Raw genomic sequence first — 13,871 nt, forward strand, 5'->3', positions numbered from 1 at the left:
TTACGCCTTATTTCCCGTCTGAATTTGTCTAGCGCCGACTTCCAGCTATTGGATTGTTTTTTACATTTCTCTGTTAAATTGAAGAGATGATTATTAAATATTTGTACTCCGTGTAAGTACTTATAGACTGTAATTGTCACCCCTTAACTTTCTTTTTGTTAAGCTAAATAGACTCAGAGATGGTTCCCCATTTTCATTTCATTTTGAGACCTATCAGTTAGCCAGTCTTTAATCCATTTAAAGTGTGCCTGTTAATTTGATATAATTCTAATTTTTAATCAAAATATCATATGGTACCAAGTCAAATGCCTTACAGAAGTCTAAGTATATTACATCAACACTGTTACCTTTATCAGCCAAACTTGTAATCTCATTAAAAAATAAAAAAAAGATATCAGGTTAGTTTGACAGAACATAAACCCATTCTGATTTGCATTAATTATGTTACCCTCCTTTAATTCTTTATTAATCAATTCCCATATCAGCTGCTCCACTATTTTGCCCAGGATCGATGTCAGGCTGACAAGCCTATAATCACCCAGGTCATCATTATTAATAGCAGAGGAGACCACTTCTGATTCAGATATCATAAAAATCATAGAAATGTAGGTCTGGAAACGTCCTCAAGAAGTCATCTGTTCCAGCCCCCTGCACTGAGGTAGGATCAAGTATATTTAGAGCATCCCTGACAGGTATTTGTCTAACTTGTTCTTAAAAGCCTCCAGTGACAGAGATTCCAAGACCCTCACTTGGAAGCCTATTTCAAAACTTAACTGTCCTTTATACTTAGAAAGTTTTTCCTAACATCTAATCTCAATCCCCCTTGCCACAGACTGAGCACATTACTTCTTGTCCTACCTTCAGTAGACATGGAGAACAATTGATCACCATCTTTTTATAACAGTCCTTAACATATTTGAAGACCGTTATCAGGTACTTCCTCCGTCTTTTATCAAGCCTAAACATGCCAAATTTTTCTAACCTTTCCTCATAGGTCAGGTTTTCTAAACTTTTTATAATTTTTGTTTCCTCTGCATCTTCTCCAATTTCTTCACATCTTTCTTAAAGTTTGGTGCCCAGAACTGGACACAGTACTCCAGTTGAGGCCTTACCAGTGCCAAGTAGAGTGGGACAATTACCTCTCGTCTCATATACGACATCCTGTTAATATATCCTAGAATATTAGTCTTTTTTGCAAGTGCCTCTCATTGTTGTTTCATATTCAGTTTGTGAGCCACTCTGCCCCCCAGATCCTCTTCAGCAGTACTACCACCTAGCCAGTTATTCCCCGTTTTGTAGTTGTGCATTTGATTTTTTCCTTCCTAAGTGTAGTACTTTGCACTTGTCTTTACTGAATTTCATCCTGTTGATTTCAGATCAAGTCTCCAATTTGTCAAGGTTGTTTTGAATTCTACGGCTAATTCTTCTGGCTATTGCAAAACTACAGGCAGGATGGGGTTTTCACAAACACTCACTGTCTGCTCTCACTGAAGTCAATAATAAAACTCCCATTTACTTTAATAGAAGCAGAGTTATGCCAAGACTGAGTGCTTTTGAAAATCCTATGAGCAGTGTGTTCTTGTCCTAACATGACCAGTCCACTCACCCCAGATGTCAATACAACATAGTTGTTTTGTTTGCCCAATCCTTAACTGTTTTTTGGTCCCCGGGCTTTTTTCCTTCTGCATCTGCTGCCTTCCGTTTCCTTCTACCCCAGACTCTTTGATTCTATCTGGCGGTGTACGTGGGCTGGGTAAGTCTTTTTGATTATTGTTAAGGTTTTGTATTTTGGCTTTGATTGCAGTGTTTTGAGATGCATGCTCAGGTCCCATTGAAAACTTCATTAGGAATTCTGCCTGATGAAAGACCACAGCATCAGGCCATAAATAGTTAAATAAACAAATAACTAACAGGAAGTGAGAAAAGTTTAAAATTTGGTGCCTCAGTGATCTGACTGGAACATATATGTAAGCATTTTGTAAAGGGGACACCGCAATTAGTGAAGAGCAATATGGGAAGCCACTTCCCTTGTGCCATTTGTCTTTGTCATTTTTTTTTCAAGAAGTACCACTGCAAAGTAAACTGACATTGTTAGGGACAGAGTGCCCAGCAGAGTTGAGTATGAGGGATATGAAAGATGCCCTTTGAGCAACCCTGTTCCTGAGGCTGTGCTGTTGTGCCAGTTCCTTGCCACAGTTTCCAATAGCCCCAAGGAACAGTTCTGAAAGTCAGGGGAAGAGGAGTTCTGGGAAGCCCCAGCCATGCCCTACTCTTATTCAGCCACATCCCATAGGTTTGAGCCATGAAGGGGGTGGCATAAGAAATGTACAGTGGCTGCATCCCCTGGAGATGCCTTTATATAGAGGAGATCCTCTGGGGTCTGGATCCACCAGAATTAGGGTGGCTTTTTGGGCCAATGGAGTGGTGCAATGTGGCTGAAGCTCCTGTTTAGGATGGTCTGCAGCTGAAAACTGCTTAAGGTAAGTGCAGCCATGTGAGTCGTTTACACATGGTTCTAAATGAGGGGATTTTGAGAGAGAAAGTGGGTGGGTAAATCAGTTGTCAGGATCCTACCCATCCAGTAGAGGTCACCAGGGTCCCATTTTAATGATGGAAAAAAATAAAATCTTTTCTGCAGAACACCTCTGCATTGAGTTGACTTTGAAGGAAATCTTTTTGGGAATAGCACCGGTTTGACACAGCACTGAAAGTAGAATTGATGTTTCCTGTTTAGTACAAGCTTATGCTTCTTTTTGTAAAGTTCAGTCTCTTAGCTTTTCTCAACATGACCGATGCAAGAAAATCCTTCCCACAGGAGCTATCGTTTCAGACTTCCTCTTCCTGGACTTGGAAGAACCCACTGCAGCTTATACCATTGGTATTTTAGAAAACCCAATTTGCAATCCAGTCTTTCCAACAAACATAGCCACATGAGCTATGTGATAGGTGACCATGGTATCATGCATTGGACCGAATATTCTGTGCCCTGACTGCCACCTTCAGGATGCAGTGAAATCAAGTTAGCCTTGTGCCGATGTACCAGACTCTTCAGTTCATCTCAACAGCTGGTGTCATGGTTTGTTTTGCTGTTCTGCTTACAAAATGATAGCTGTTAGGATTTCAGAGATGGACTGAGGTTTTCACTGATAAACTTTGATGTAGGCAAAATGCCCATTGGTGCAGCCAGTTGATGGGTAAAGGTGAAAAGCTGGAAGTGCAGATAAAAACAGGAGCAGATTGAAAAAGCTGCTTAGACACGAAGGTGTCCAGATGTTCTGATTTTATAGGGAGAGTCCTGATTTTTGGGTGTTTTTCTTATATAGGCTCCTATTACCTCCTACCCCCTGTCCCGATTTTTCACCATTGCTATCTGGTCACCCTATTAGACACCTAGCAAATTGCAAGAGTTAAACAGTCAAATGATATAGTAGATGAACAGGGAATGTTTGGAAAATTGATTTCCATATTGCTGTTATCTTGAAAAAAAATTTCATAAAAAAACCTAATAATTAGTTATTAATGATTATCTCAACTGAGTAGATGGGACAAAAGTTAACAGGTATGAGGTTGTACCTGTATATGTAAAACCTTGACGTACACTCGGGCCCTGATCCAAAGCCCACTGATGTCAATAGAAATTCTCTCATTGACTTCAGTGAGCCTTGGCTCAAGGCTCTCAAATCAGGCCCTCCCCGAATAATGCGCAGCCAGATTGTGGGTTGCAGTGTGCAGGTGAAAGTCCTCCTCAACTGGTCATTCTTTTATATTCTGGAATAACTGCAACCCATGGCTAATTTTCAGGGGTGGCCCCAAATAAAGGCCAACTCATAAGTCTAGTCTAGGAGCCACTAAAGGAGTGGATTGCTGTAGCAGGGTCAACAGCCAGAAGAGAAAGGTTGCCAGCTGCACAATATGTCAAGAAGACACTGCTTTGAATTTGGCCCAGGCTGGTAGTAACTGAAAGTCATTACCATTTGAAGGCTGCTTGGTGGTCCATGTGAAATACATTTCAGTTCTTAGTTGACAGGTGTCCGTGTAATAAAGCTGCTAGTAGTATCACAGCTGCTGGCACTCATTAGCCCCTTTATTGGCAGTCTCAGAAGAGAGGCCAAGAATCAAATGGGCCTGGAGACCTCTTATGCATAGAGAATGCCAATCCAGATCAGAATTGAGAGGAATATGGCGAAGGTGGTGCTGCCTAGATATAGCTGGTCTGTGTCTAAATAGAGAATGCAAGTTTCTGCTGCTGTCAGTTCATTACCTTTCACCAGTATTTTAATTTTAAAAAAATTCGAGACACATTTTAAAAAAAATTGAATTAAAGAAAAAGTGAATTCTGCCAAACTATGAGCTCCCACTCAAAAATAACTTCCCAGGAGCTAATATTATCAACCTACTTAGGGAATAATCCATTATCAGATAAAGCCAGAACTGAACAAGCAAGATTCTCCTTTATTATGAAATCCCCCTTTATCTTGACTTCCTCCCCAGCTCCAAATGCTCATTGACATGCCCCCTGATTTTAGCCCCCTTTGCACCTCTATGTTTTTCCACCAGCATGTCAACCTGCTCTAAGGGTATTTTCCTTCTCGGAGCTAAAGTCTGCAATGTGACTAGAAGAAGGCAAACAGAAATGGCTTCAATCACTCACAGTGCTTAAAAATTCATAATCATTTCTATAGCTAAAGGCAGAAAAGCTAATTATTTACTGTCCCAACCAGTCTCATCACCTCCCGGGAGAATGTGCTACTGAGAAGCTGTACTGATACATCTGCAGGAGGGAACGCTCAGAGCTGGAACCCAAGTGTATCGGGCAGCGTCACTGGTGGGGATGTTTTCAGCTTTGAACAGAAGTGCTGTAGCAGGTTAACTGTAAAGTCGATGAGCTCAGCCACTAGGGAGAGGGGAGAAGGCAGCGCCTCGCGTTGCTCTCTAGTGAGCCTTCTGGCCATTTTGGAAGTGGCATAAACTGTAGGGATGGATTATTAAAACTAAGGGGGGTATTAAACCACAACTTATGCGGGGTGGGAAGTAAACAGGCTGCTCTGGTGCAGAAGCTCCAGAGGAATTCCCTGATTCCACTTATCCAGCCCCACAAACAAATTCTTTCCCCGCCCTCTTCCCAGACAGACTCATGCTCTTTGTCTCTTGCCCCACAAACAATATTCTGAACTTGTCCATATCAGTGAAAATAAACATGAACATTCACAGAGGCAGCTTATACTGGTGGGTACATTTCTATCCTTGGGAAAGTCCTGTGCATTTGTTTTCACTGAGAGAATTTGGTGCTGCATCCAAAAAAGACTGATAGGAACTAATAATTAAATAAACTATTACAGAGATATAGTGTACCTGTCACTGAGAGTGACTGCAGGCAGGGAATAATGGCAGGACTCTTCCCTTGGAAATGAATGTGACTAGTGACTTTCTCCTGAAAGGAAGGCCTTTATTCCCGTGGTCCTCTGCCTCCTTCCTCCTTGGACAGCACACAGACATACACAAGGCACAACTTAAAAGTGTGTCGGTAATGTGAGTGATGCAGGAGGAGGATGATATTTGAGTGGTGGCAGTATGTCACACATATGGCCAGCATTGCAGATTCCTTGTTTTTCAAGATGAAAGGGTCATTTTCAAAGTGTGTTAAAAGAGAATTGGTGCTGAAGGCAATGAACAGAATCGGTTGAGTTGTAATTACTTTTTCATCCTGTACTGCCCTCTGTTGATGATGACTTCAACTGCAGGGAAAAATCTGAGTTGCCCTTATCCACTGTGATTAATAAGAATAATTTTATACTGCTATTTTCTACATTCAGCTATCTCACAATTTAACCCCTACCCTGCCTCCCAATCACAAACTGCAGTTGTTGTCAGAGATTTTCAGTTCAAAAACTATTTTTGACTTGTCAAGCTTAAAAGTATCAATGCTGATCTGATTAGACCCCTACTGTGTGCAAGTTCAGTAAGTGAAGGCAGAGTTTTGACGAAGAGAGGAGGAAAGTTCATATTTTTTTCAAACTGGTTTTCATATCCCTAGCTTGTTTCTTATTTGCCTATTGCTATTTCTAAATCATCCTGTTTCTGATGCAGCTAGAGTTTGGCAGGTTTCCCTGTGTATAGGTACATTATTTCTGCCTCGTTTACTAAACTGTTTAATTTTGGGGATGAGTCGGACTAGATTTTCATTTAGATCATACAAGCTATGCTGCATGAATGGAGAACAGGGAAGTGGCAAAAGCACCACATATGGAATTCCTGAGTTTGCTGGAATGATAGGTTTACATTCTGACCGTCTCAGGCCTTCTACCTTAAGGAAAAAAGTTGAGTTCCAGGCAGCTTATTAGGGGGTGATCTTGTCGAGTTAAAAGACAAGAGTCTGCTCCATGTGGACGTTAAAGGTCCTGTGGCACTTCAGAAAAGCAGATGTTTGTCCTTTGCCAAAACATTCTTCTCTCTCACTGTGGTTCCTTGCCGCAGAGTGTCTTTGGGATTCCTATGTGTGCATAATTTCCAAACTGCTTCAGGATAAAAGCTACTAAATGAGTCAAATTGTGGCTGCTCCAGCACAGGCAAGTGCAGAGGATGCAGGCTGCTCTTGCCTCCTAGTGCACCCATAGCAAGAGGAGAGCCAAGTTCAGCTGCGGACCTTGGCAGATGCAAGTCAGGGCCGCTGGGTCAGGCTGCTAGCGGTGCTAGCAGCTCCAGAAAGAGCGGCACCTGCATGTGATGCATCTATTACCCGTTCTCCTGAACGCCAGCAGAACTGCACTACACCTTTTTGAGAGACGTAGAAAGGCCAGCTGCCCAGCATGCTCCCCTATTAGGGATGTAAACTATTAACTGGCTAACATTAGTCTTACCTGTTAACCCGTCTTCACTGTTACCCCCCGGGCTGGTCGGCCCACCGACCCCAGCAGCCTCGGGCTGGCCAGTTCGCCGACCCTAAAAGCCCCAGGTTGGCCGGCTGGCCAATCCCAGCTATGCTGGCCAGTCGGCCAAACCCAACCCCAGCCCCGGGCCATCTGGAGCAGCCCCAGCCCCTCTCCCTTTAATTGGTTAAATACGTAAATGATTAAAATGATATCGTTTAAACTGTTAACTTTTTAAATGCTATTTTACATCCCTATTACCTTTGGAGGAACTGCTAGTTGGACAGTGCCCCTTCTTCCCTTCCGCACCCTGGCTCAGCCTCTGTGGAGGCATAGCTGAGCCCTGCAGATGTAAGATCTTGTTGCTGAAGATAATGTCTGAATAGATTTCACACATTTCGCATTATTTCTGAAAAATAAATCCCTCCATGATACCCCTGTGCTGCATCCTGGTGAGGTGATGCCAATGACATTCTTCAGTCACACAAGATTCTGTCATGGAGCCACCGTCATTAGACAAGAAGCCCAGAAACAGAAGACTTTACAGATTACAGGTGTGGGAATCTAAGGTGAAAAGTGAATGGAGAGGTTGCTCACCCTGGAACTCACCGTCCTATTTCAAGACTACTTCTGAAACCTCCGGAGGCCAGTGCAGAGAATAAAAGGGTTTGGTATGCTACTAAACTATACAATATGTGACATGCAGATAAGAAAGGCTTCGGACAGCTCATAATTGTGCTGGTTCTGGGAAGGCTTCTATTTGGGACCCCTATTATGACAGCTTCCTACATATGTTTAGGATCACAGCTTGAGTCTCAGCCACCTTAACATGAACACATCAAAAGCACATCCAGCCACTGGATGAGGGATGGTACTCACAGGACAAATCTACCCTAGTGTTTAGTCACTAGGCTCCAAGCAGTCAGGCACAAGCAATCAGGTAAAAAGACTGAATGAACTGTTTCTGAACTAGCAAAGTGGTTTGCAAAGCTGGGATCCATCATGATCCCCATGACAAATAGACTGACTGACCTCTTAGAAAAAAATTATAATTGGAAAAGCCACAGGAGTATATTCATCCCTAGCATAAGCAGGTTCCATTCCATTTATTTCAATGCAGCAGAGGTTGCGTCCCAGTTCACCAGATGGTGATCCAGAGCAGTTTACTAACAGTGTGTCTCCAGAATCAGAGGGGATTTTCATATTGGTCCCAAATAAAATCTCTTCACTGGCATGAAATGGGAGAAATTGGTTGAAGATCTGTCAAAAAAAAAAAAAAAAGGAAGAAGAAATAGTAAGTTTAAAATTATGGTGAGAATGATCCATGCAGAATGATTACCACTATCATTAAAATATGCAACTCATTAATTTTAATTTAATGTAAATGTGTGTCTTTATGGACAAGAGGGCTGCAGCTGAATCCTATGTAAAATTTCCCTATTGCTGTGGGGACTTTCCCATCCTGTAGTTGGAGTCCCATCCTCTGTCTCTGTAATGCTGAAAGCCTCTAAAACAATGAAAGTAACTGAGATTGAATAGCAAACAACAAAAAGTTCAGAGTTGATCAGTGATGATGAGAGAACTCCAGCTGGGCTCTCTGGGGAGCAATAATCAAGAATTAAAGTCTTGATTTTTTTTAAGCTAACAAATGAAGCTTCTTTATTCTACTTAAATGGGATAAAAAAGGCCTATTAAATAGAGCTAACACTAGCACTAATCTTCAAGCCACATCCCTGCTGGCCCCTGAGAGAAAAAAAAGAGATTCTAAAAGCACAAAACTCACATAAAAAGAGAAGAGCGGACGATAACTCATACAACTATGAAAAGCTCAACATCAGAAATGGAAAGGAAGAAACAACCTGGTGCAGTGCAGCTTTCCTACCCTGTCCCCCAAATCCTTCAGAGTTCACACTCTGCAGAGAGCCTTGCAGGGTGTGAGAAGGGGTGGTCCCTGCCTTTTACTTCCAGGGATTATATCTCCTGTGCACCCTGCTTCGTTGGGGGTTGTGTGTGTTTCTGTCAGGATTGATCTGAGCAGTGGGGTGGAAAGGGGTGGTGTGCCCATTCCTGGGCAGGCCTGAATATTGGCTCACTTTACTGTCACATTGGCAGCATCTTCTGTATGCTCATTTCCACCTAAATATTGCATAGGGCCTGATTTTGGCCCATAGTGTAAGTAGACCACCATCTACAATCAGTATGCTCTTCTGTGTTACTGAGCTACTCAGGCAGGGGGGAGAAAGGAGGAGGAGTATGAGTGAAGTTGTCTAAAAGATCCACCACTCTAGGGATTGTCCCAATCTTCTCCTGTGTGGATGCCAAGTAAATAATATATGTGTAGCTCTGTGGTAGGGAGGGGATTATTATTAAAATGAGAATTGAGGGTAAAATGTCTTCATTAATCTAGAACAGTGGTTCTCAACCAAGGGTCTGGGGCCTCCTGGGGGGCCACGAGCAGATTTCATGGTGGCTGCCAAGCAGGGACAGTGTTAGACTCACTGGGGCCCAGGGCAGAAAGCCTAACCCCTGCCATGCAGGGCTGAAGCCCGGAGCCCTGAGCCTGAGCAACTTATCTTCACAGGGGCCCCTGTGGCGTGGGGCCCCAGGCAATTGACCGGCTTGCTACCCCCTAAAAATGGCTTTTATATGGAGAAAACAGTTGTTGTGGCACAGGTGGACTGTGGAGTTTTTATAGCATGTTGGGGGGTCCTCAGAAAGAAAAAGATTGAGGACCCCTGATCTAGAACACTGAAATAATGACGAACTTGCTCCCGGGGCCATGTTGTGCAGTAGTTGTGCCATATTCTTACGCTATCCCTCCCGCTGGTGTATTGAGCCAAGCAGGAATCTAGCCCGCAGCTCAGGATGAGGAGTTTGGTTTTTTTCCCCCTCTTCATTGTTTTTTTATTTTCATGCACCTCTGCATTTCCACCCAGGATCGGAAAGTGCTGACGTACCATGAGAGAGGCTGTTACCATAGCCTATCCATAAACAGGAAACAGTGGAAATTTTCCAAAGCACTCCGGATCCTCCACAGCCTTGCACCCTTGTGTAGACATTTGCACCTTGCACAATAGGTGTAAAATGTTACCATTCTGTTTTGGGAGCATTTTACACCCACTTTGCACTGGTGTGAGAGACTACACAAGGTGCAAAGCAGTGAATCTCAGCCAAGAAGTTTAAACCATCTGGATAAGCTTCAGACAAGTCTCTGAACCTTAGGGCTTGTCTACACTGGTGAGCTTACAGCGGCACAGCTGTACTGATGCATCTGAACCTCTGTAAGTTTGCTTGTGTAGCCTCTCTGTGCCGACAGAAGAGAGCTCTCCTGTTGACATAATAAAACCACCTCTATGAGCGGCGGTAGCTATGTCAGCGGGAGAAGCTCTCTCACCGACATAGTGCTGTCCACACCGGCGCTTCTGTCAGTGTAACTTATGTCACTCATACTCCCGACTGACATAACTTGTACCAATAAAAGTGGTAGTGTAGATAAGCCCTTAGAATCTTCTAAGCTTCACCTGTTGCTACCAAAGCTGCTATTATTACAGAATAATGACCTACAATTATCAAAGAAACCCTCCCCTAACTAAAGCCAGTAGGAGTTTTGATGCTGATTTCAGTAACAACAGAATCAGGACCTTTGTCTGTGGGTATCAGAGTGTCCTTTTCAAAGACTCAAATCCAGTTCTTAATTTGTAATGAAAGAGGTGTCGGGGCGCGAGCAATTAGGTGTCAGGGCTCAAGCAATTTTTTTACTTTCCTAACTGATGCAGCAAGGCCAGAGGTGCCAGGGCTCTGAACTGCCAAACCTAGAGGTGCCAGGGCTCAACCCTGGCAAGCCCTGGCACAAATTAAGCACAGCCCAAACCTGATTTATATGATTAGAGATTGCACTCAACTAACATCACTGTATATTTTAAAAGAAAATTCCTCTTAATAGCCTGATTTTAAAGTTTTTTACAACATATTTATTATCTCATGCAGTGATGTTTTGTAACTTGGATTTTTTGGCTAACGAGTAGCTCATCTAATGAAAATAATGATTTTTTCATGCTGTACTACATGGTAATTTAAAGCATTTCAATTAAACAGACTGTCTCATTAGTGTGCCTTGTTAAAACAGTTGAATTTTCTTTGATACGGTCAGAAATATCTATCATGCTTTTGGGATGCAATCAAACTCTTCAATAAACTTGTTGCTAAAGACGGCTGCCTTGTACCATATACTTTCAGAGCAGTCAAATGACCTAGTTTAGAAGTGTTTGAAGCTATTTTATAATGTGGAATAAGAACAAATTAACCTTGTTTAACAAGTAGTTTTCAATTTGTGTTTCAACATTCCTCTAAGCTCTATCATCTCAGAGGCAGGTTATATAATATATATTTAATAACACTGGAAAGCACCCCTTAAATGATGTACAAGGCCCTTGGTGTGTGGCACTTCCATTGCCCTCAAAATGTATCTTATGCCACAGGGTTGGTTATTTGATTATTCTGTTGCTCTTTGTGTGTATTTAGGTGAGCAAGTCTAGGCACCATTCTTTTCCTCTTTGATTTGTTTGGCCATTTCTTCCAGGTTACAAAGGACTTATTTGAATTAATAAAAATGGCAAAGGTAATGTAGAAATGCTTGTAGCAGAAATAACTTTGTGTATCTGTAGCCAAGGTCAGTTGCACCTTCCTTGCAGTGGACTGCTATGATTGAGGCCAAATGTTTCTTTGTGCGTGAGGCCAGATCCTTCGCTGGTATAAATCAGTATAGCTCTATTGAAGGCGATGAAACGATGATTATTTACACCAGCTGAGGATGTGGTTTTCATTCACCGTGCTGTTATTTCCCCCTAACAATGTGTTTCGCGTGCAAAACCCCAACACAGTGCCAGGCTGTGTTAAGGTGGTGACATGCAGGAAGATGCTATAATATAGCCTTTTACTTTTGGAGTCTTTGGTTCAAATATAGTCAAATATACATCACAGGGGGAAATGAATTGTGTGATCTCATGTTAGTGATAGGATATTTTATCCGTGTCACAGCTTGATTGGTTTTAACTGCTGAAGAGAGATAATGGAGGGGTACAAGAGAACCATGGTTTGTGGTATCTTGCAAGTCAGAAGGGAGACATGCTGGCAGGCTCGAATGAGAAGTTTGCACAGACAAATAGACAATCTGCAATGTCTGCTATAACTAGTCTTTTCAGAAAACAGAACAAACAAACCCAAAGCTGAAAAGCCAATTCAAAGGGATCTGAATTTACATGTGTATTTATGATACTGGTAGATCAGGAGCCAGCTCATGTCAAGGTCCCCATGTCACAACTAAACACTGACAAATACATAGCTGGAATCAGTCTGGCTCACCTGTGTTACTAGGTTTCAGAGTAACAGCCGTGTTAGTCTGTATTCGCAAAAAGAAAAGGAGTACTTGTGGCACCTTAGAGACTAACCAATTTATCTGAGCATAAGCATAAGCTGTGTTACTAGTATCGTTAAAATAGGTATTAGGATTGTAAGAATGCATTTGGTGTTTAGACGTTATTGAATGCTAGCGAGTTGTTGCGTGCGTTAATCTCACTTATAATATCTGTATTCCACATTGTAAGATTATATTTAAGCATTTGTAGAGTAAGCCTCTGTGACTGTGTAACTCACCAGACATGAGAGAGACATTAACTAGTGTGAAATGCTGGTCTCCAACAGAAGGTGTTATGTCCTATCGGACAAGGAAGGCTCATTGACACCAGATGAACTATTATTGAACATTACAGAGGACAAAAGACTTTGTTGTTTACACACACACCCAGGAAGATTAGTGATGCAAGTGAAAGGCTTTGTCTACACTAGGAACTGAATAAAACTTTTGTCATTCAGAGGTGTTAAAAAACACACACACACACCCCAAAAGACAAAAGTTTTGTGGATGAAAAGCGCCTGTGGGAACGGCGCTTGTCAGCAGGAGTGCTCTCCCCTCCCACAAAGCTACCTCTGCAGGTTGGGGCATCAGCGGGGAGGACACGTTGCATTCCTGTGCTGTGATTGGCCTCTGAAAATGTACAGAACACACAACCAATTCGGGGTTTGTGCCCTGGTTTTTAACAGTCTGTTCTTGAGCCATGGCAGGACAACTTGACAGGGTTAAAACTCGATCACTCCCTGCACTTTCAGCAAACAGACCAAAAAAAAAAAAAAAAAAGGGCTGAGAAATCACAGGGACCTGGAGTGCCCTGCCCCTCCTCCCTCCCCCCTCCCCCCCCCCAATATCTGAGCATGGAAGGCAGCATCCACACAGGGATCCCCTCCCTCTCACACAACGGGATGCTTGATGGGGGGAGACAATAAGTATCTTTAACACCATTTTACAGCTGGGGAAACTGAGGCACGGGGAGGTGACATGACTTACCCAAGGTGACCCAGCAGGCTGGTTAGCCAAGCCAAGCATAGAATTCAGGTCTCCTGAGTCCTAGTCTAGCATGCTACCTGATAGGCCACCTAGCCTCCCCTAGAAGGTGGGAAAGGAAGGATGGTCCAGTGGTTAAGGCACTAACCTGGGCTCAACTGATCCACATTCAGTCCTCTGCTCCACCATAAATTTCCTGTATGACCTTGGGCAAGTCACTTAGCCCCTCTGTGCCTCCGTTCCCCATCTGAAAATTGGGATAATAGCCATGCTCTACCTCACAGGAATGTTGTGAAGGGCTCAGGTACAACAGTGGTGGCTACCATATAGGTAGTCAGACACCTCCATGTCCCTTTCTCATTCTGTGGACCCTAGAGAGACCTCTCTGTGGGTCCAATATCTATGCTGGAGGAGGGGATGGAGACTAGGGTTTGATAAGATGCTGTAGAGAACTTGGGTGGACACTGAATTTTACTCGGTATCTTTTCTTTTACAGACGTGTATAACTGACTTAGGAGCCTAAGTCCCATTTTCAAAAGTGACTTAGGCACAGGAGCCTCTCATTGAAAGTCAGTAGGACTCACATTCCTCCCTTCTTGGAATCATTT

General features: G+C 42.9%; 1 long non-coding RNA gene across 2 annotated transcripts in view; it reads left to right on the forward strand.

Moving 5' to 3' along the window:
• The window catches only part of LOC125635270 (uncharacterized), a 188,100-nt gene that overhangs the window by 164,056 nt on the left and 10,173 nt on the right, over positions 1-13,871 (forward strand). The gene's annotated exons all lie outside the window — the stretch shown is intronic.

The sequence above is a fragment of the Caretta caretta genome, chromosome 4, assembly GCF_965140235.1.
Source record: "Caretta caretta isolate rCarCar2 chromosome 4, rCarCar1.hap1, whole genome shotgun sequence".
NCBI lineage: Eukaryota > Metazoa > Chordata > Testudines > Cheloniidae > Caretta > Caretta caretta.